Source organism: Diceros bicornis, chromosome 11 (assembly GCF_020826845.1).
Source record: "Diceros bicornis minor isolate mBicDic1 chromosome 11, mDicBic1.mat.cur, whole genome shotgun sequence".
Lineage (NCBI taxonomy): Eukaryota > Metazoa > Chordata > Mammalia > Perissodactyla > Rhinocerotidae > Diceros > Diceros bicornis.
In genome coordinates this window covers 46910897-46933894 of record NC_080750.1, presented here as the reverse complement: position 1 = coordinate 46933894, position 22998 = coordinate 46910897, and the positions used below count along the sequence as shown (strand labels likewise).

Below are 22998 nucleotides of genomic sequence, written 5' to 3'. Positions count from 1 at the left end.
CAGGAAAAACTGGGATTACAATTTGAATCAAGAACTCCAATAAGACATTTAAAAATAATATTATACTCTACCCCATACTATTTAGCCAAAAATATTATTAGGAAAGATCCTTATTTTTCAAGTTCACAAATTACTAAATACTGTCTTATTTACCAAAAGTCATAAAATTAATTTTTAAAGTTTATGGGCATTCAATGAACCTTAAATAATACTAAATTCAATGCTTAAATAGGTGGGTTTGATGGTTAAGATGAACCTGGACGAGCATTTAATTCAATGAGCTACAATTTTCAAATTACACACCAATGAGCAAATTCGTTTACTACTATCTGTTAGCCATCACAAATGCAACTTTGTGGCAAGAAACAGCTTTAATAAGAAAACAGATTTGAGGTTCTTGTATGCCAAAATGATGTTTAAAAGTGGGAAAAAAAATGATCATCTTAGAATTGATGAAGTGTATTGTTATACAAGTAACTGTGCTGGGCTCTATGGAGAAAACAGAGAGAAGAATGCCCTCAAACAACTTTGAATTGAGAACGTTATAGACAACATTCACCTATGACACCTAAATATCAATACTCTACTTGCTCATGTTTAAACTCTAAATAAAAATAGTCTCTATTGAACAGATTCACTATGCATCCCTCAAGTGCTTCTACCACTCCCCCATATAGCAGAGAAAATGCATTGAAAAAGGAAACATTCATACATTTTCCCATTCAACAAATATTTACTGAGCACTTTTTCTCTTACTATGTGCTAGTCAGTGAATGAGACACTAAAGAAACACTGCCCTTAAGAATCTTACACTCAGGGCCGGCCCGGTGGCTTAGCGGTTAAGTGCACGCGCACTCCGCTATTGGCGGCCCAGGTTCGGATCCCGGGCGCGCACCGACGCACCGCTTCTCCGGCCATGCTGAGGCCACGTCCCACATACAGCAACTAGAAGGATGTGCAACTATGACATACAACTATCTACTGGGGCTTTGGGGGAAAAAAAGGAGGACGATTAGCAATAGATGTTAGCTCAGAGCTGGTCTTCCTCAGCAAAAAGAGGACGATTAGCATGGATGTTAGCTCAAGGCTGATCTCTCTCACAAAAAAACAAAAACAAAAACAACAACTTAAAAAAAAAAAAAGAATCTTACACTCATAAGTTATTACCAATTCTTTTGAATTAAAAAAAGGGCACTATTTATCCATAATATCACACTTCTTATACCATTGGCCAATATACATGACACTTCAAAATGTATGCTAACTGACATCATGCAATACTGATAACATTCCCTCTTTCCTGCCTGCATATTGATCCTATTTAACTGTTGAATAATAATAAAGACTAATGATTAAAGTAAAATTTAAATACGAGGTTACCTTAGCAACATTCCCTTCTGTCCTCTGACCCTCTTCCCCTCTCCCCTTCGAAAAACAAGACGCCATTCCATAGTTTAGAATAAGTTTCACAGGGAGCTGATTCAGATTTATGACAACGACCAATGGGTTTTTATACCTCAAAGTTCCAAACAAAGAGGCAAAATGTATTTATATCCCACAATCATTCAGATCTGACTCAATGAATAGATTATGATATTTAATATTTACTAAATCTGTACAGAAATAATACTTTTTAACTTCATAGGAGACAAGGTATACAAAGAAAAGATTTAAACACATTTATTAGGGGGCATCTGATTAGATGCCAAATAAATGGATAAAAACACATATGTTGGAGGAGCTCAGAGAAGTGAGATGTTTATTCAAATGTATGAAATCATTGCAAATATGACATATCTCACTAAGAGTGTTTTTAAAAAATTGATAATTGAAGACATTGTGAAATATTAGATAAAATTAAAGAGAATAACAATTTCCATATAAGAAACAGGCGAATACCTCTAAACTGAGAATTTATGTATTTTATTCACAGTGTAGAATAGTGAAATATTTGTAGGATTTCTTCAGAAACAATTTGAAGACAGAAGTTTACAGAGATATATTAATGACTATGATCTTACGTATAGTTAAGTGATAGATATCAGATATTAAATAATGTGTTCAAAGCCAGGATAAATATCCTTCATCATCCTAGCTACGTTTCCATTTAATTGAGTCACTCGCCACAGAAGGCAACTGGGGAAACATTACTCAATGGCTCAGTGATTTTAAAAGGCATCAATCGATACGTGTAATTACAGAACAAACTGATTTCTATTGATTATCTTTTATAGACATGACTCAGGTTGACATGTGCCACATAGTGTGATTTTTTAAATTAACTTAAATATGTCAAATGAAGATGTAACTATCTAATGAATTTTTAGTCACTAAACAATTATTTATTCAAGTCTCATAGGACTCTCTCCTCTTCAGTATCCATCAGCTGGTCATCCTTCCTGACTGAGAATTCACTGTGTGAAAAGCACTAGGAGCTATAGAGCTCCAAATCTAATAGAAGAGACATGGATCCAGCCTTTATATACCACAATCTATTCATCTATGTCTACTTAGAGCCACAAATACCAGAACTACATGGCTATGTTAAGCTGAGAACCATAAAGACTGTCTAAAGAGAAAAGAAGAAATACTTTCACTCTTAAGAATTCAATTCTATTTTATAAACACTTACTGAGTATCTGCAATGTCAAACACTCTGTTAGGGGCAGAGAATATCAAGAGGAATAAGACATTCTCGATTCCAAATGTAACTTCTACTACCCAAAAAGTCATTGAAATAAGTGTTATGCATAACAGAAAAATAAATCAAACATAGCTTTTTAAGCATGGTTTTTATCTCCCCACCACCACCTATGTTCTTTGCAGAACAGTATGAAATAATGTTATATTAAACTTAGAATACACGCATACACAATTTAGTATTAACTAAATACTTCTTTATATTAGAATAGATACCATGTTTAAGAAAGCTTAAATTTTTTTCCCCATAGATTGAGATAACAGTACCATGATTAAATTTTATTAATAGTACACATCAGCCAAGGTTATGGAATGGGAAAAGTTGTGGCAGTTGTTCCCATAAGGGGAAAGAGTCTGAAATACATTTGGTCCAGCCATAACACTCTGTTAGAATAGAGACCTGAGCCCATGCTTAGAGGACATGGGTTTTTAAGAGGCAAATGAACATATAGGGATTGGGAGTCTGGGTACAAACACTGGCGCAGGCACCCATGTTTAAACCTGAGAGCAATAGGGTAACACGGAATCCCCAGGGAGACAGTAACTCATGGTCTGAGTAAAATATACAAAAAAGGAGTACATATGCCAAAGACAACAGGATTCACTTATTCCAAACTTTTCTAGGCTTGACCCAGTGTCTCTTTAAATTACTATCAGTATGTTGTTTAATTAAATTTCAGATTAAAATGGGGCTGTGAATTATCTTATGACTCTAGCCACCATTTATAACAGAAATTCTGTTCAAAAAATAAGAAAATTTTTTGAAGCTGGGACTATACACAGTAATTATCTGAATAAAATTAAATAATAATTAAATAAATTAAAGGGGAAATTTAACACATTTTATACATCTTAATCTTAGCAATATATTTCACAGCAATGCATTAAGAACACAATTCAAAGGAATCTCATTTTTTCTTTTTATCATTTAAATATCTTTATTTCAATATTTGATTATTTGAATATAATACTGCTCAAATTTTTCCTGGATCAAGCAACCTATATGCCTAAAAAGATAGTACTTGTGAATCACAATTGTAATAAACTACTATTAGGCAAATGATTGAATCATAGTTTAACCGTAAACACTAACTACATAAAAAACAAGGGTAATATTTAAATCAGATTCTTAAATGCATAAAGTAAGCATAAATTTAAAACTAATCATAGTTTTGTAAAATTTGAGTATCAATTGTATAATAGCTTGTTTTGTTTTCTTTTCTGGGAGAAACAGATGCTACAACAATTAGCTTTAAACAAGAAGTACTACAAAAAAGACTTGAGTCTCATACGTGAACAGGCATTTGATAGTCTTTGATTTATTAATTAATCTAATGGCTGGCATTTATAAAATTACTAACTAATAAATGAACTCATTTTGAACATAAATGCAATAAGTGTGGAACGCCTTGAAGTCTCTGACACCACTAAGTAAATACTTTGTTGAATTGGTAAAATTCCTCAACGTTGTGATAATGTAGTAGAGACTAGGGTGGCTGCCCTTCTTCCCCTTCCATCTCTCCCCACAAAGGACTGCTTAATGTTCATGTTTTCAAGCTCTACACAGAAGAGTTGGTATATTACTGGACACATAATGGAAATGGAATAGAGTTTCATTTTCCACAACGCATTATGATAATCTTGGGGTCGCTGAGAAATAGTTAAAAAGCAAAACACAAAACAATACTGCCACCATCGGTTGAAATTTATTTAACTGAAAATTTCCCCAACTAACCTTGGAATCACTTTATCTCAAGAAATAGTTACAACAGAACACACAAGGCTTGGGGTGATTGTTGGAATCTATCTGATCTTCCCTGGCAATTTATTTTGAGTAACACTACCTAAGGTAAATGAAATATCACACTTAGTGACTAAAAGCTAACTTCATATTAAGACGTATCACTAACAATTTATCTCAACGAATACTGTTTTCCCCATATTATCACTGGAGTTGTGTGAGTGTTCTTTTTTGGGCAGGGGAAGATTCACCCTGAGCTAACATCTGTTGCCAATCTTTCTCTTTTTTCCCCCCTCCCCAAAGCCCCAGTACATGGCTGTATATCCTAGTTGCAAGTCCTTCTAGTTCTTCTATGTGAGCCGCCACCAAGCATGGCAACTGACAGACGGGTGGTGTTGTTCCGTGACCAGGAAGCGAACCCAGGCCACCAGAGCAGTGAGAGCTCCAAACTTTAACCACTTGGCCATCAGGGCTAGCTCTATGAGTGTTCTTTATGTTCACGTTTTCAAGCTCTGCAAGGAAGAGTTGGTATATTACTGGACACATTTCCTATTTTTCTCTGAGGTATCAGTGGAAATGCAGTCTCCTATATTTTCCATTCATTCATCATTTATTGAAAACCTTGCTGTGAGGATTAAATGAATGAATGGGCATAAAGCACTTAGAGTGGAGCCTGGCACACAGAAATCACTACAGAAGTGTATTAGCTATAAAGTACCACGTGCCAGACTCCATCTAAGACATAGATCCTTCCCAGCTCTAGAATTCCTGTAGCTGGAATCTAAGACTAGATACCAGCAGGTTATTGAGCTACTCCCAGAAAGGGCTTCAGTGGCCAAGGTCACCCAGGCACAGACACTTTTCCCTTACCCACTTTAGAACTCAAGTTGTGTTTTAAAAGCAATTCATATATTCTCTTTCTCTGCGTGCACACACACAAACACACAAACTGATTTTCTTTTACTATTGATCTTTTCAGATACTACTCTATCTGACACTCTCTGACTTGTTTCTACATACAGCTTGAGTAGGCAGGAATATTATTAAGCAGCTCATTTTAAAGAATGCTTTATAATATGGTCAACTTTTATTTCTCTAAACCATATTTCTTTAAGAACACAAGAAAAAGTAAACATTTGGACTCATGAATATTATTCACCACAAGTAACTTTTGCTTCCCTCATACCCTCTTAAGATATGCTCTAGATCCAATAGTCATCCTTGGATACTTCATCCATCAGTATTCCACCAAGTAAAGAGAAAGATTTTTGCACAGTATACAATTTTTTTTCCTAAATATATATACAAAGGCAAGAAACAAAGTTTTCTCAAAAGAGAAAATTATTAAATTATTAAATTTATGAGATAATAATTTAATGAGATAAATTAATTTAATTATTTTAAAATAATTATCTCATCTCAAATTAAATAATTTAACTCATGAGATAATAATTTAATAAACTGATAGATCTAATAATATTTCTCATTAAAATACAGGTAGGCATTTTAAAATATTGATATGACTATGCTTTACAGTTATGGTTCTACAAAAATTTGCTTTACATCTACTGGAGAAACCTGCCAAAAAATTAACAATTTGTAAGAACTTAACATTGTCCCAGCTTCCTGCCAGGCTCCAAAGACATAAGCCTCATGTTAGACATATATGGAGTTATCTTCTGTTCAACTTCCTCCTAAGTCAAGCAACCTGAGCAAGTTAATTAACTTCTGTGCACCTTAGTTTCTTCCATAAAATGAGTATAACATACTACAATGACTAAATGAAATAATCATTGTGACCTACAGAATCTGCCTTACAGATGCCTCTCTGTTCCTTTTGATTCCCTCTGTCATTTTTCCAGCCAAGGTCTTCCATCATCTTAGGTCAGATATTTTTCAAATTCAATGAAAAACCAACCAACAAAAAACTAACTTATTTTTGACACTGTCATACTAACACTACTGTTACAGCAGTTTACTTATTATATTACATTTTAAATAATTTATATTCATATGGAGGAGCTCACTGCTCAGAATACTGTACTAAATTTTGCAAAGTAAATAACCTCATTGTCATGATACGCTTATAGTCCAATTACTCTCTTTTATAAACATTCAAATTTTCATAGCTAAGAATTCTCTCAAAGTGATAACACCTTGGGAGTTTGTGCTTTTGTGTATATAGTCTTATTATGTTTGACTGCAAAAGCCTCCAAAACACATGCTGTCAACTAGGTGTTTAACCATAAAACATTATTCTTGCCATTCTGAGCACACTGCCTCTAGAGGACAGTGTGAACAGAAACGCCACTGTGCAGGGGGGAAGTGCAAGTGTGATCGTGCTTTATTTCAAAAATTCCTAGCTTCTTTCCTGCATTAAAATAATGTTTTAGAGGGATCTGTAACAGAGAGGACTTGAGATTAAGATATAGCTTATATACATGAATATTTCACATGGCTTTCTATCAAACATAAACTTTTATGTGTTAGAATTAGCTACTGAAATGTTGCAGTGACCTAGCCCTCTGCCCAGGGCAGAAAGGCCACCCTCATGTTTTCTAGGGTTAGTAACACATAAATGAATCATAACCTTCATTGGCTACAGTTGGGCAAATTAGAATCTACCTAAATTTAATTCCTACATTTATGAAATAGGGATAATTTGAACACAAATAAAACACCTAGAACCCCTGATGAGGAAAATAAACAACCAAAACTAGTAAATTGATTGAAAGACTGTTGGTTACACGACTGATGTTTTCAATCAAATACTTTTAGACAGCCTTCACTATTGGAATGTAGAAAGAAAGCACTGAATAGAAGGACACCCACATGAACTTCACTTGAAAACAGAAAAGTAGAATCTAGTAAGATGAGAAAGTGTGATCTGATTTAAGTGTAAGGCTATGCCCCATTTTTCTCAAAGAAAAGGCAATAAAAAGATTACCTGTACACCAGTTACTATGTGCCAGGTCCTATTCTAAGCACTTGCATATATATTAGCTCATTTAATTCTTACAACAATCTTATGAAGTAGGTTTTATTATGACCATTTTAGATAGGAGGAAACTAAGACACAGAAAAGTTAAGTGATTTGCACCAAGATCATACAGCGAAAAGGTGGCAGAGAGAGATTCCAGCTCTGGATGTCTGGCTCTGGAGCACACACACTTAAACATTAAACTTCAATGTATTTATTAATTTATTAGTTGACTTGAAAACTCTCATGGATATTGATGAAATGGCCAAATGACTGCTTATATCAATTTACTAATGTAGTTTCTCATACAAATTTCAAAATCACACGGAAAAATATTAATCTAAAATAATTCTTCACTATCACTTTCAGGAAACAAATTTATTAAAACTTTACATCTGTGTCTCCAATATCAATGACTTTAACATCACAAAACCACTTTTTGAGTCATCCAACAGAGTTTTCATCGCCTCTAAATTGTTTGAGATACATCACTTTTTTGAATCTATATGTGATGCTGTACAACATTAGTGATATTGATTTTTCATTTCTTATAGGTTCTTTACAACAATCGTTTACTATTTACTTTATAAACTAATCTTTAAAATGTTTATGGTAATAGCCAGTACTCATAATATTTTTTGTTTTTTGTGAGGAGGACTAGTCCTGAGCTAACATCTGATGCCAATCCTCCCCTTTTGTTTTCTTCAGGAAGATTGGCCCTGAACTAACATCCATGCCCATCTTCCTCTACTTTATATGAGACGCCGCCATAGCACGGCTCGACAAGCGGTGTGTCGGTGCACGCCCAGGATCCGAACCTGCGAACCCTGGGCAGCCGAAGCAGAGCGCACACACTTAACCGCTTGCACCACCGGGCCGGCCCCCAGTACTCGTAATTTTGAGATCACATATCCAGGAATCATTATTAAATCTGTGTAAAACGTAAAACATCGTTAACTCCTTTATATCAATTCCACAGCGTGACCTTATAAGCATTCCAAGCTAGCACTGCTTAAGGTCATTTCAGCTTTATGTTCCTTATTGAAAAGTGCTTTTTTGTTTAAAAAAAAAAAAGCTAAAATAAATTGAGAGAGAACCTCATAATATAAGAGATGAAAGCAACTCCTTTTCTAGTAGTTAATTTTGGCAGAAACAAAACCCTGCCTGATTTATGATTTCCCTAACATTTGACGATCACAAAAAAATTATGCACACATACACAGAGTTAGTTATAATTTAAGCTTGTCAACTAATTTCATCACCTTAAAGAAAGACACCTGGCATAGTGAGAGCAGTTCTATAATTAATATCAGAACCGCTGAAAGTTTGTCATCTGAAAGATAGTTTTATTTTTTCAAAATGAAATTGTTTATCTGAGACCTAAAACAAAACGATCCAAACTATGTATATAATTTTCCACAGAAATATTGAGCTTGTTGATTAATATATGCAGAGCCAAATGAAATGTTCTCATGCCTGTTAAGAAACACAGTTTTATGATGGTTTTCAAGTGACAGCCACTCCATTCTCACTTCAACACACACACACACACACACACACACACACACACACACACACAGCATATAATCCCTTTTCCTTTCAGTTTGTTATTTGCAACCATCAATAACCATTGACCTTAAAAGCACATATTTCTCTGAGGGATTCCAAAAATATTCCTAGATCACTCAGTCCAAGAAATTTTCAATAAATACGTGGCAACTGTTGTCACTGAGTCAGGTAATTTAAAAATCATCTTCTGTGTAGCATTTCACCTATTTAAATCCCGAACTCCTTTGCGCATTTTCTCTTCATGTTAGTAATAATTACTGCCATTATTCTGGGGGCATGTACTATGTAATGAGGAATGTGCTGAATATTTGACGCCTGTTTGTTCTAATATTTGTAAAGAGCCCAGGTGCTGCACTTAATTGCTGAAGGAATAGAAGCTCAAACAGCTCACCCGGCTTGTCCAAAGCCCCCAGTTAAGAGGCTCCAAAATGTATACCCTTTTTACTTTGGATCCTGACTCTATTTATTTATTATTTGGGGCTGTATTCTAACCTAATCTTTGCACCTGTCTTCTCCATCACTTAAACAGTAAATGCCTTAAGGAAACTTTACACTAATATAACCATAGCTTAATTTTCTAATGGGAAAAATAATTCAATAAATATATTTTTTTAGCAAAATTTGTGATTATCTATACAGTAATATTGATAATATTCTACAGTTACTAAAACTTGAGTTCTCAGCCTCTTGTTTTCCAACAAGAGGGGATTGGTGCTATGGAAGCAGCATTCCCTGGAGGGGAGGGGAGTTGCTGGTAACATCAGAAGACAGTTTCTATGACCAATTAGACAACAACTTTGATGAGTTCCAAAGGGACTGCGCTTCGTTACCCAGCTGTACAAACGCTCAAGGGAGTATGGAATTAGGGAAATGAGTGTTTAAAGTCAAGAAAAAAAGATTCCTGTGGGATCCTTGGAGGATCCTAAGCTGCCTTCTTTTTGAACAAAAATAAACAGTTGGTTTGGGGAGAAAGCCTCACACAGAATTAAAAACATTAATCCACAAGTAATTTTTAACTTTTTAAAAGTTGTAAAAGCTACCTTACATCCAAACACAAATGTACCTAGGTCTCTATACAATAAAATACCATAAAATGGCCAAGACTGGCTAGCTATTGACCAACGTCCTCCTCTTCTAGGGAACACAGCTGGATTACATTTTCCAACCTCCGTTACAGTTACATATGTGACAATATAATTGAGTTCAAGCCCTTGGAGTATGAACAAACAGAAGTGATGTATGCCATCTCCACACCTTACTATAAAAATCTTCCACAAGACGCACCATGATCTTTCCCCTTGCATCAAAAGAGTCTCTGTCAGAAGACAACAGAAGCTTTGCATTGAAGGTTAGACAACGAAGCCACAAAATGGAGGGACCTGGATCCCTGAATCACTGCTTAGAGGGGAACTGCCTACAGATCAAGAGTGCTTGCTTCAGACTACGCAAAGGAAGAATAAGCTCCTATTGTGTTTCAACCATTATGTTTTGTTTGGTTTGGTACAACGGCTAGCATTATATTAACTCATACAAACACTGTGATCATTTTTGTGACCTATTTGTGAAAAATCCTCCACAGTAGAATTCTAAATTCCTTAAGGAGAAGTAGTTTGGGCTCGGATGACATTTTGACCTCAGAGGATTGTGTGCAATTTGGATAAAATAAACATTAGAATTCCTTTACTTATTCAGTCAAACACATTTATTGAAAACCCACTTTATGCCAGAATGCCAGGCACTATTCCAGGTTTTCTAAATATAGCAGTAAGAAAGATAAACTCCCTGTACTCAAGGATCTTATGACTAGTAGGTGGAGACAAATAATAAAAGGATAATGAAGAAAATTGTCAAATAGTGATAAATACTGCATCCAGCAAAGATTAAAAGAGACTGATGTGATAGTGACTGAATAGCCAGGGAAGACCTAAGATGTGATACTGAGGTGAGAAAATTGTTTTTTATATCTCAGTTCCTAAAGAAATTGTTCCAATCATACTATTTTATATGATACTATCATATATTTTATATTATATGTGTATGTAGATAATACATATATAATATATACATCTTATACACACATACATATATGTATATATACACATACTTTTTATATATAACGTATATTACATTTCATATATGTATAAAGTAGACTTTTTGTCTTTGTGTAAAATTGAGATAAGTTTAGTACTTAACTAAGCCAAAGGAATATAATTACTAAACACTTTATGAAAAATTCTTATGCTATTTATGCAAGTTAAAAACAAAATCAACTAAGTATCATAGTACCTTATAAACCAAAGACAGTATAAAATATATTTAGAGTTGTTCACTGCCCTGTGAGTTGGAGAACACTAATAGCTACTCAAATTTCAAAACGCAAATATTATATGATGGGAATATAAGGCTTCCAAATAATTATTTGTTCTTGAAACATACTGCTTAAAAGGTTAATTGGAAAATTAAGTCTAGAAGCTACCTACTTAGACAATTGATTTTGAGTACTCAAAAATTCATTGAATAGACTGATTGCTTGAGCAAAAAATACTGCTATTGAAATTTATGCTATAGGCTTTTAAAAAATAGGAATTAATGAAATTTTATTTCCCTAGGAAGAAGCTTGGATTCTCGATCCCACAGACGTTATATCCTAGCATTTGTATGTGGGGGTAGGGGAGGAGAAGACCATTAAACAAAGAATATGTCACATATAGGGAAGTAATTTGAAAATTAATAAAGTAGGACACAGGATATACAGGGTAAAAGGTCTCATTGCTAAGGTAACATCTGAGTAAAGACCTTAATGGAGTGAATGCCTGAACCCTGCAGATACAAACTGGGGAAATAGGCTTTTCAGGCACAAGGACATCAGAAGCAAAAGCAACAGGCAGGCGTGGCCTTGGCATGTTTTAGGAATAGCCAGGAGGTCAGTACAGGTCTGACAAGACCAGAGGGAATCAGGACAGAGATACTCTACGGTGAAATCACGTAGGATAGCTGTGGTAATGATTTTGGATTTTATTCTGAGTGAGATGAGGAGCACTGTGAGTTTTGAGCACTCACAATTGTTTGCACCATGAATTTAAAACCTTTTTTTCTAAAGTTTTTAATGTGAATATGTATTATTTTTGTTATAACAAAAATTTGAGAGTAACTCCACGTAACTTAAATAGAAAAAGATGTTTATTACAACTTGTATCAAGAGATCGTCAACAAACAAGGGCATCGTAGCTTGTCTTGATGGATGTACCATGGGTAGTGACTCAACTGTGAAGCTGTGTCTAAGTTATTGTTTATGAGTATATTGGCTATATAACGGTATTTACTGAAAAATCCCACCCCACTCCTCTTATGTATATGTGAGACACACACACAGAGGAAACTACCTTAATTTTAAATGACATCTCAGATCTTACCTCTAATGGTTCATTTCTAGATTTCCTTCAAATGCTACCATAACTGCTGCTTTTCTAGTGATGAGTATTACAACTTAGCTAGACAATAATCTTTAAATCAAAAAATAATTATATGTTATCCCTCTTAAGTTACTAACAAAAATAGTAGGTATTAATTTTATGTGTCTAGTACATCAGTTTTTCCTTTTACTTCAATGATAAAGATATTCATTTTAGCATTTATTTCCAAGGACTTCAATGATAAGACATTTAATTTAACATTTCTTCTCAAGGGCTTTATGTGTCACCCCTGCACACCAGATAATTTCATCACTTTAGCTCTGTCTGAAGGGCACAATGGGAGAATTGACTGAACATTTGTGGTGCATTACTCATTGCCCAGGGCTAGCAGAAATATATACTGCATAAATTGCAAGACGTCTAATAGATTTTTCTTTTTCCTTCATCTTTCCTTTTTTTTTTTGTTTAGACTGGTAAACCTTAGACACTATATCATCAAATGAATAGTGTGAATTACTAAGACACAGTCAAGCACACATTACCTCATAAGGAGACTCCTTCCTAATACCCTCACTTCTGTCAATGCTCCAGCATTTTTTATAACCTTCTCAGTCATCTGTAAAGATTTATTTACATAATCAATTGAGCAACTCTCTTAGAAAGTACATTCTTCCTAAATTAATACCAACATTTAGTATTCTATCACTCTATTAAGCTTTTACTTTCCTCAAACTTCAACTACTTTCTGTGACCTTTCTAAGTGTGTATATGTATGCATATTAATTTATTATCCCAAGTTTAAATTAAGGAAATAGAATAGCATTAATCAAGATACACTTAGGGAACCTTATGACAGGTCTAATATCATCTGTGGTGTCATTAGTGTGTACACACACACACACTAATAACTTGAAAATGTCTTTAGATATAAACAGTTTAACTTCCATAAACTAGAAGTTACACAGCCTCAATTTATGTTCAGCAAAAACAAGAACTTACAAAATTAACTAAGCTCCCACTATGTGTAAGAACACTCTGATAGGGGATTTACAAACATCATCCCACTTCACTCCAATGCACTGCCGTAGTCCTATCTTGCTTCTTGCAACAATCTCTTATTTCCCTTTCAATCTCTTCTCCATGTTGCAGCGAAGAGTAAACTTTTTTAAAAGGTGATAGAAAAATACACACCTGATAATGCCAATCCCCTGCCAAAATTCTTTTAGTGGACTCTCTTTACCTTCAGCAAAAGTTTACACTCCTAACCACTGCACCCACTATCTTCTCCTTTTGATCTTTCACAATCTCTCTGCCCCTCATTCTCTGTACTAGATACATGAAGCTATTTATGGTTATTCAAAATGTCACACTCTGTATCTCTCTCCTGGATCTTTGTTGTTCCCTCCTCGTAGAAGAACACTTTCACCCCAGGGCTGGCTAATTCTCTGAACTCTTCTCCTGGAGGTTAGAAGTTCTTGTAAGATGCTCCTGTGACACCTAGAATGTTGCCTGTCACACAACTTAACCACACTTTACAGTAGTTGCTGATTTAACAGTCCAAAGCTCTCTCTAGGTGAGTCCAAAAGGAAACATCTGCCTTTTTCATCACTCTTTCCCTTGCTTCAAACAAAGTGCCTAAAATATAGTCAGTACTTAATACATACACAAATCATTGAACCATTAACCCTAGTTTAGAGTTGATACTGAGGCTGAGAGAAACTGAACAAGGACGTCTGATGCCAGTATTCTCTCCCTTTCCAATTCTATAGTCACCCCTTTCCACCAGCAATTACAGGTAGGATTGCCAGAATAAAATGAAAAGACATAGAAGAGGGATGAAATTATACTAAACCTAGGCTAACAGTTAACTATAGTTAAGCAATATATTTAGTTTGGATTTTCTAGTAGTCAGGACAAAAAAGTTAAGAACAAAACTTCTGGACTCAAAAATTTTTGACTTCCTATGTATAGATTCCAACAAAGGAGCCTAGAAGATGAAGAGTTTTTGAACACTACTCAGAATTGTAAGATTCATCCATTTACTTAATTATTTAACAAGTGTTTACTCACTTACTGCAATGAGTCAGGCATTGTTACAGGGGCTAGTTATATGGCAATGATTGGGATTGGCAAAGTCTCTGCTCCCTGGAATTTACACTTCTGGAGGAAGGAGGGGCTTGAGAGTAGAAGAGGAAAGAAAAGATAACTAACAATAAACAAATAAAATAAATACAGATATCAGTAAGTATTGTAAAGACAACACTAAAAACAAGGGTAATTTAAAGAATGCTGATGGTTGGGAATGGGGAGGCTATTTTAGATTGGGCAACCTGGGAAGGCTTCTCTGAGAAAATGACATTTGAGATGAGAGATGAATAAATACAAAGGATCCAGCAAAACAAAGATCTGGGGGAGAGCTTTACAGATAGGAATATCAAGGGCAAAGGCCCTAAGGTGGGAAGAACCTACAAATGTTCAAGGAACAGACAGAAGTTCAAGGTGACGGGATGGTATAGAATGAGAATGGTTGAGGGGGAGGGTGGTAAAAATGAGGTCAGACTAGTAGAAACTAATCCTACTTAAAAGTAGCCTTTTTAAGTGCAATGGGAAGCCACGGGGTTTTTTAAACAGGCAATTAACAAGATCCAGTTATGTTTTAAACTTTTCCCCCCTGCCCAAAGCCCCAGTAGATAGTTGTATGTCATAGTTGCACATCCTTCTAGTTGCTGTATGTGGGACGCGGCCTCAGCATGGCGGGAGAAGCGGTGCATTGGTGCGTGCCCGGGATCCAAACCCGGGCTGCCAGCAGCGGAGCGCACGCACTTAACTGCTAAGCCACGGGGCCAGCCCCTCCAGTTATGTTTTATAAGATCATTCTGTCAGGGGCGTTGGGGAGGGGGAATGGATTCTAAGGGTTTAGAATGGAAGTGGGAAGATAAGTTAGGATGGAGTAAGGTGTGCCATCTAGACTATAGCAATCAAACTTAAAAATGGCCTTTCAAAAGGCCATGATACTTAGAGGGGCCTCTGTAATCAACTGTTTAACTTCTTCAAAAGATAAAAATTCTATAAAGTACCATACAGGTAATTAGTTATGTGTCACTGATTGCTATAATACTTTAGTAATTAGTTCTGGCCTCTTATAAGTTATATGGGTGCCTAACCAAATTTCCAAGGAACAAGGGGTCAGATTATAAAAATACTCAAGTTATTATAGAGTAATAATTTATTAAATATCCTAGCCAAAATGAATACCTATTTTGACCATGCACCTAACCAGAGATTAGCATTAGGAGCTCATAGATTATAATATGAAATTGTAGACAGAATATATGGCTGGTTCCAAGCTGTCTGTATGACTCAAGAAAATCATTTTAATTCCTTGCAGTTCAATTTCCTCATTAGTGTAAACAGATATAACAAGGTCTGTCCTACCCACCTCACAAGATAGTTGTGAGAATGAATGGAGGACAGGTGTTAAAGAATTCTAGTAATATTAAACATTATGCAAATGCAAGTTTTTGTATAAAAGTACAACAATGGACCTGGAAGGGTTTTTAGGGATTCATGTAGCATAATCTCCTTATTTCACAGTTGTGGGAACTGATGTCAAGAAAAGTGAACTAGCTATGACACTGCTAAAACTAGAATCCAGATCATACTTTTATGTAGTAAAAAAAAATTAATTTGAATAGTTTCCAAATTTTCTACAATGTAAACAGTAGCACTAATATTTTTAAATAAGTATTCTGAAAAAAACAAAAATACTAAAAGGGAAAAGTAATTTGGAATTCATTATTAATGATTTATAACGTTATATAAACCAAAATTAACATAGGATTAATTTTAACTTCAATTCTATGATATATGTATATTAAAGCAATGACTGCTCTTAGGAAAGCATGCAACTTTCACAATGTTAGATGATCAAGGCCCATCAATTAAGGCCACAAGCAAGTACCTTTACTTGCTTTTTGGCATTGAATTATATTAAAAGCCTTCAAAGATAGTTTGATCTTCAATATAATCCATATTAATATTCTCTCTAAATAAAATGTCTGAGTGTCTAAAACTTCATATCATCCAAAATTCCTAAGCAGCTTATATCAGAAATTTTTTGCTGCTTAGGTGAATATTTTTTTCCATATTCTATGTAAATGTTAAAAAATTACATGACTTATTATAACAAAATTCTGTTAACCATGTTAATCCTAATTTATCATTAGGATTGCTAACGTATATTATATATTCAGTGGTTGCTGTTTGCTGGCTCCTTACTGCCTTCAGTCTTTATATCCTATTCCGTTTCATCTAAATTTATGGAACCATAGGGGAAAAAATCTTCCCAAGGTGAAATAATTAACTAATTCTGAACTTACTGACATTTGCCTATACCTGTATTTTTGTAATTTTTATTAATTCATCTCTCACACATTTAATAAGTATTTTTTAAATGGCTCTTTCATGTTAAACATATCCCAGGCACTCCAGATAAAGTGCTGAATCTAACAGATGAGGGCCCTACACTCATGAAGCTTACATTTCGATGGGGAAAGACATAACATAAACAAGAACAAAAAGTAAAAACATCAACAACAGGAACAACAAAAACATAATAATAAGTGCTTGGCAGAGAATTAAAATAATATGATGTAATAGAAATGCCTGAGTGGCTACTTTGGACTGGCCTGCCGGAAGACCTTCCTATACCTGAGATCTGAGAGTCACGGAGCCAGCCAGATGAAGATCACAAGAGATTGAATTTGGGCAAAAGAAACAACTAGTGAAAAGACTCCATGGCTTGGTCTGTTTAATAAACAACAGGAAGGTCAAGGCAGCTGAAGTGGAGAGGATAAGGAGAGTAGTACCAGATGAGGTAAGAAGAGCAAGCCTGAGCTAGTTCATGCGTGGCTTTGCAGGGAGGGTAGATTTCATTCCAAGTGCAATAGGCAGTTAGTTACTGAAGAGTTTTAAAAGAAATGACATGGTCTGATTCATATTTTATAAGATAAGTTGGGCTGCTATACGAAGAATGGTGTGGAGAAGAGCAAGATTAAAAATAAGGAGGACACAAGGAGTCAACTGGAACAGTCCAAGTGGACCAGGATGATAACAATGGAGATGGAGAGAAGAGCATGAATTCACGATAAGGAGGGTAGAGTGAACAAGACTTGCTGAAGAATATGGAGTTTTGGGCAACCTGAAGAACCAAAGATAATTCATAGGTTTGGGGCTTCGATATCTTAATAAATGGTAATGCCAATGATGGTGAGATGAGGAAATTTGGAGGACCATAAGAGTTTGTTGTCTGGTTGGTTGGTTGGGTTTATTTTTTTTGGTGACGGTTGGAAGAACACTCAGGAGTTATAGTTTGGCCATGTCAAATCTGAGATGATAACATTCACATCAAGAGATCTAGCGAGCAATTGAATATACAGTCTTGAATTTTATTATAATCACCCAGTGGATGTCTGATATGTGGGGAAAAACTTTGCAAAACTTTTCACCTGTTCATTAAGTGCTTACATGTTAAGATGTACAAAAGTAATAATAAATGATGATAAGATAATTATGATGATGAGGAAGAGGATATTTTGATCCATACTGTGATGGAATAAGGATTCATGAAATCAATAAACAGCTGGGGTAACAAGAGATAAAAGGTCTCAAATTTTCTCTCCCTTTGAGCTAAGCCATTAATGTAAAAGTGTTAGATATACATAGCGGGGGAAAAAAAAAAAGTAGCCCCATAGGAATGTAAAATGCTTTGATATTTTAAAGTAAAGTTAGCTTAAACATCTAGAATTTTGCTCACAGAATCTTTTAAAGAACTTAAGAAATACCTAGTGCTTCCTCTAAATGTATAAACCTAATAAAAGTTCAGGTGAGATATGAACTTGGCTAGATAGTCTGTCATTTGACTAAATGTGCCTTTGTAAATAAAGTCTGTTCTTTAATGCTTTCAATTTTATCAATAGGATTAACAAATATCCTGAGATAGAAATCTTCTTCCTTTTACATCTTAACTCACAGAACTCAAAGATTAGAATCAAGAAAAACTAAACAGTGTCCAAGACACCACTAACAAAACACATCAAGCAAATCAAACACAAACTCTGATTTATTTTGTGTGTCCTCTTCCCTTGGAGGCCACGGTCTGATATCTGTTATTCTCTGATGCTTATAAACTAGGTATCTTCATATCAAACTAGATATATGCATATCTTCATATATGACCAAACAAGGCTTATTCTAATGTATACCAACTATGGCTTATTCTACCAACTATGGAAAACTGGAGAATAAAAAATGAAAAGTAATGGAGGTGGAAAATAATCTCTAGTCAATGCAGAGAGAGTAAATTAAGACATCTTTAATTCCAAAGTGAATAAGTACCTTACATGATGAAAGGAGGGGAAAGGGGATAAATTACACAATTGCCAAGAATTCTGTATGTTCCATATAGTCCAGTTAATGATGGTTCAAATCTATGAGATACTTTTAAGTGAAAAGAAAAAAAAAAAAAAAAGTTAATCACCTTTAATTCAGAAAAAGGGGGACGGGGTGTCAATTTGAAGGAACACCTGAGACGTCAGGCATGAGGACACTGCTTCACTTATCTCAGTGCAAATAACTGGCTATATGTGTGTGTGCATGTGTGCACGAGGACTCATGTGCCAGTGTCGGGGAGGGGAGCATGGGGGGGAAAGCAAGGATTAACTACATCCTTAATATTACCAACCTAAATCCTCCCCAGGGTGGTTAGAGTCATCAGGTACCGTAGGAAAAAATCTTGAAGTGTTCAATCTTACAATGCCTAAAGGGTTCCTCGGGGTTTTGCGCGCAAGAAGAAGCTTATATAAGTGTCTCCCTCTAAATCAGTGATAAGACAAGAAAACACTTGGCCTACATCACAGCATGTTTAGTTGATATGGTTAGTACATTACTGTGTCAGAAGAAGGCAAGTTCCTTGCTCGGTTAATTTGGGGAAAACAATTCTGAAAGAACAATGGCTATTCTGGGGGAGGTATTATGGGAAGTAAGAGAAGGAGCCAATAAAGCCAGATTTAGGAGCTTTTATGCCACTTTTCAGTAAAGAAACTTTAGCCTGAAGTTGGTCACTTTTTTAAAATTGAAATATAGATGATTTCACTGAGAAACAGCCTAACATAAAATATGTTACACTTAGCATATAAGAATTTCAGTGCTAACACCTCTTTTGGCACAGATTCTCAATTTTTATTGCATGCAAATTTTGAGGGGAGGGAGAATGAACTCATAGCTTAAGAATCTGGCAACTGCTTGAATTTCACTGTAAAGAAGCATCATTAAGAAGCTAGGAATCTGAGTCACTTAATATCAGGCTTCAGCTAAATTCTTAAATGGTTACATAACACTACTAATTTTTAAGAACAAGAAAGCATTTTTTTAAAATGTCAAAGCTTTAGGATATCCTCTTTCTGTTTTTCATACGACAAAAATGTCTTGTCTGACCCTTCCATATATATATATACATATATATATATTCTATATTCCTTATTGCTTTTTTTCTTGAAGAATGAAAGATCCTCACATCTTCTGATAGATGCCCGTTATTAACCTGACTCTCCAAGAGCATGTCTTTCTTTAGGTTAAATAACTCATCTCTCTATGATAATGTTTCATGTTTACAAAATAAGGTAAAATATGAGGAATGCCACCACAATAATTAAAATATCACTAAAATCCCAGTTGGTTCACACATTATCAAATAACTGAATTAAAAATTAAAATCATGCTTTAAATCTTGGATGCTTCACACCATACAGGTAACACATTTGAATGAATAACAAAAGTTTTCACTCAAGCTTTGATATTTTGACATGAAGTAGATATAAATTTTAAATTTTGGAAAATGAATAAAGAACATATGTTTGAAAATTAATTTAAAAAAATCTTTTGAACTTCTATAAGATTTTGTGTCCCAAAATTAGCTGTAGTAAAATTAGAAAAATAAATATGCTCTATGTTTATTACTAATGAAAGGCACCCTTTTCTGAGAACAAGTGTCACAAACAACTAACATTAATTTGCTTAAGCTGTAAGAGCTTCTTTCCCCAGAATTTTAAAAGAGATGAAAAGAACCAGATAAAAGAAGATATTATCGTAACTTAACATATAACACTGTTTAGAGCAACAAGAAAGCAAATAGCCATGTCCCTCTTACATGCTCAGCATTATATTTATTATCTTTCACAAAGCAAAAGGCATTTTTTGGACCGATAAAGCAATATGTACAGTTAAGAAGTATAAGAACTCCCACATCCTGGCCTTAAATTGTTCTTCTTGTAAGAAAGCAACATTTAAGAGCCCCATAATGACTATTTTAAATCCCCTGAATCACATCACAATAGGAAAACACTATGTAGCACAACATATAATGGCATATTTAAATATGACCCAAAATTCCATGCTTCTATAATCTATATTAAGTTGTGAGCAAATGAAAGCATTTCTACCTTGATCATTCTCTCAGCAAAGGTTAACTAGAAAGGTCAGTCTTAGGAAGAAATAGAATACATACCATGATATAGTCTCTTTCGTTAGAAAAGGCAAGAAGAACAGATTTAGATTAAGACTTGGTATATAAAAGCTGAAAGCATAGAATTTGTATCCACATAATGAACTGATGTCTCCTCTAAAGACGTCAGATTGCTGTTCAGCTAAACTATCTAAAAATACCTCCTTGCAAACACACACACACACGAAATGACTACAAAGACAGGTCTTACTAAGCAGCTCTACTGGCACAAAATCACTTAATAAGTGGGGAAAATTTTTAAAGTACTTAGGGAAAATTTAACAGGAATTTTTCATAGCAACTATGATCTTTTATAAGCTATTTTGAAAACCAGAACCAATTTGTCAAAAGTAGTTAATGAAGGATCTTAAAGCAAATCATAACTGATTTAAGACATCCAACAGAGGATCATTTTCTGTGAACTTAAAGGTAAATAAAGAAAAATAAATCTCTGAATCACTCTATTTAAAAACTATTCTACTCAAAAACCAAGACAAGGTAAATTTTCTGGCTGGAAAAGTGAGAACTGAATTTATGGATGCCACTGTGTGCCAAACCCTGTGCCAGATATGTAATCCCTACAAACAACCTACAAAGTAGGCATCATTAACAGCACTTTATCGACCAGAAAAATGGTTCAGAACATTTAAGTAATCTGCTTAATGTCATACAGCTACAAAGAAGAGGTAGGATTCCAACCACATATGAATGACTCGAGCATTACAATCCACCATCAATAAGTGACATTCACATAGCCTTCACAGTTTGCAAAAAGATTCTGAAAACATTAACTCTATATTTTCCTTAGTTAAACCTCAAGTTTTTCATCTGTAAAATGGGGAGAATCGCACTTCACTCCTAGTATTGTTTTCATGATTAAAGAAAATAATACATGTAAAGCACTTAGTAAAATAATTATAACTATTTCTCTAATCATTAATAATCTTCAAAACAATGTTGTGAGGGAGAACAGTATTATAATCATGATCTCCATTTTGAAGTGAGAAAACAGAAACTTTAAGAAGTTAAATGACTTGCTTAACAGCTGCACAGCTAGTCAACATCACAACAAGGACTCAAAGCAAGGTCTTTGTACATGAAGTATTTTATTGTTTTACTACACAAAAAACCTAGTTGGAATAGTTCCTTCCTATTACTATGAGGAAAGGTTCACAGGTTAAATAAAAAGAATTTTGCTTTAAATATCCCTATTAGCATGCTTGAAGACGAGATGCAATGAGTACTGTCAATAAGTGAGTTTTGCTACACCACGACATTTCAGTATGCATCCCATTTGCTCTCAGGCTCAGGGTAACATTTCAAAGCCACTCACTAGCTATATATATAAGGCAATTGAAGGCAACATCTTTTTCCATAGCATCTTTGGATAACACTTAAAGGAGGGAACAAAATAGATAAAGAAGTAATGTATACACCCATGCTAACAAAGCCAATACTTGATACATATGCCTTGAAGGATGTTCTCTAATCCTGCCTACTACAATGCACCGCCCATCATCTTACTTATAGCCCATCATCTTACTTATAGAGAATGAAGACTGAACCCAGGGCCATTAGCACTGCCAAGAAAAGCTCATTCTTAATGCAAGGACCAAAATCATTGGATTTCAGATCACTCTATTGTGGCCAGGTTAAAGTATATTGTAATATAGCTTTCTAAAAGGTAAAATTATATTCAACAGTCCCAAGAATATGTGTTATGGTGATGGAGGTCAACGAAATGTCAAAATTGTAATTAAGATGGACCTAATTATTATTCATTTTTCTGTATTTTAAATGGCTAAGACGATGTTGCTAAATCTAGCTGAGAAAACTCTTTCATCTGACTATATGCTAAAATGAGCTCCTTGTAAATTACTCATCTAACTGAAAACAAATTAAGAGAGCAATCATATCACCCAAACAATATGTCAAAAACCAGATTCTTTTCTATATTCAAGTCTAAAACAGAGTAATGTGAAAGACCTCTGGAGAACCACACAGATGTGAAATCTCAGATAAGCATGGTGACCTT

The 22998-nt window shown here is 34.7% G+C and overlaps 1 protein-coding gene across 12 annotated transcripts in view; it reads right to left on the bottom strand.

The window, feature by feature from the left end:
• RAPGEF2 (Rap guanine nucleotide exchange factor 2) overlaps positions 1-22998 on the bottom strand; it is a 243044-nt gene that overhangs the window by 50424 nt on the left and 169622 nt on the right. The gene's annotated exons all lie outside the window — the stretch shown is intronic.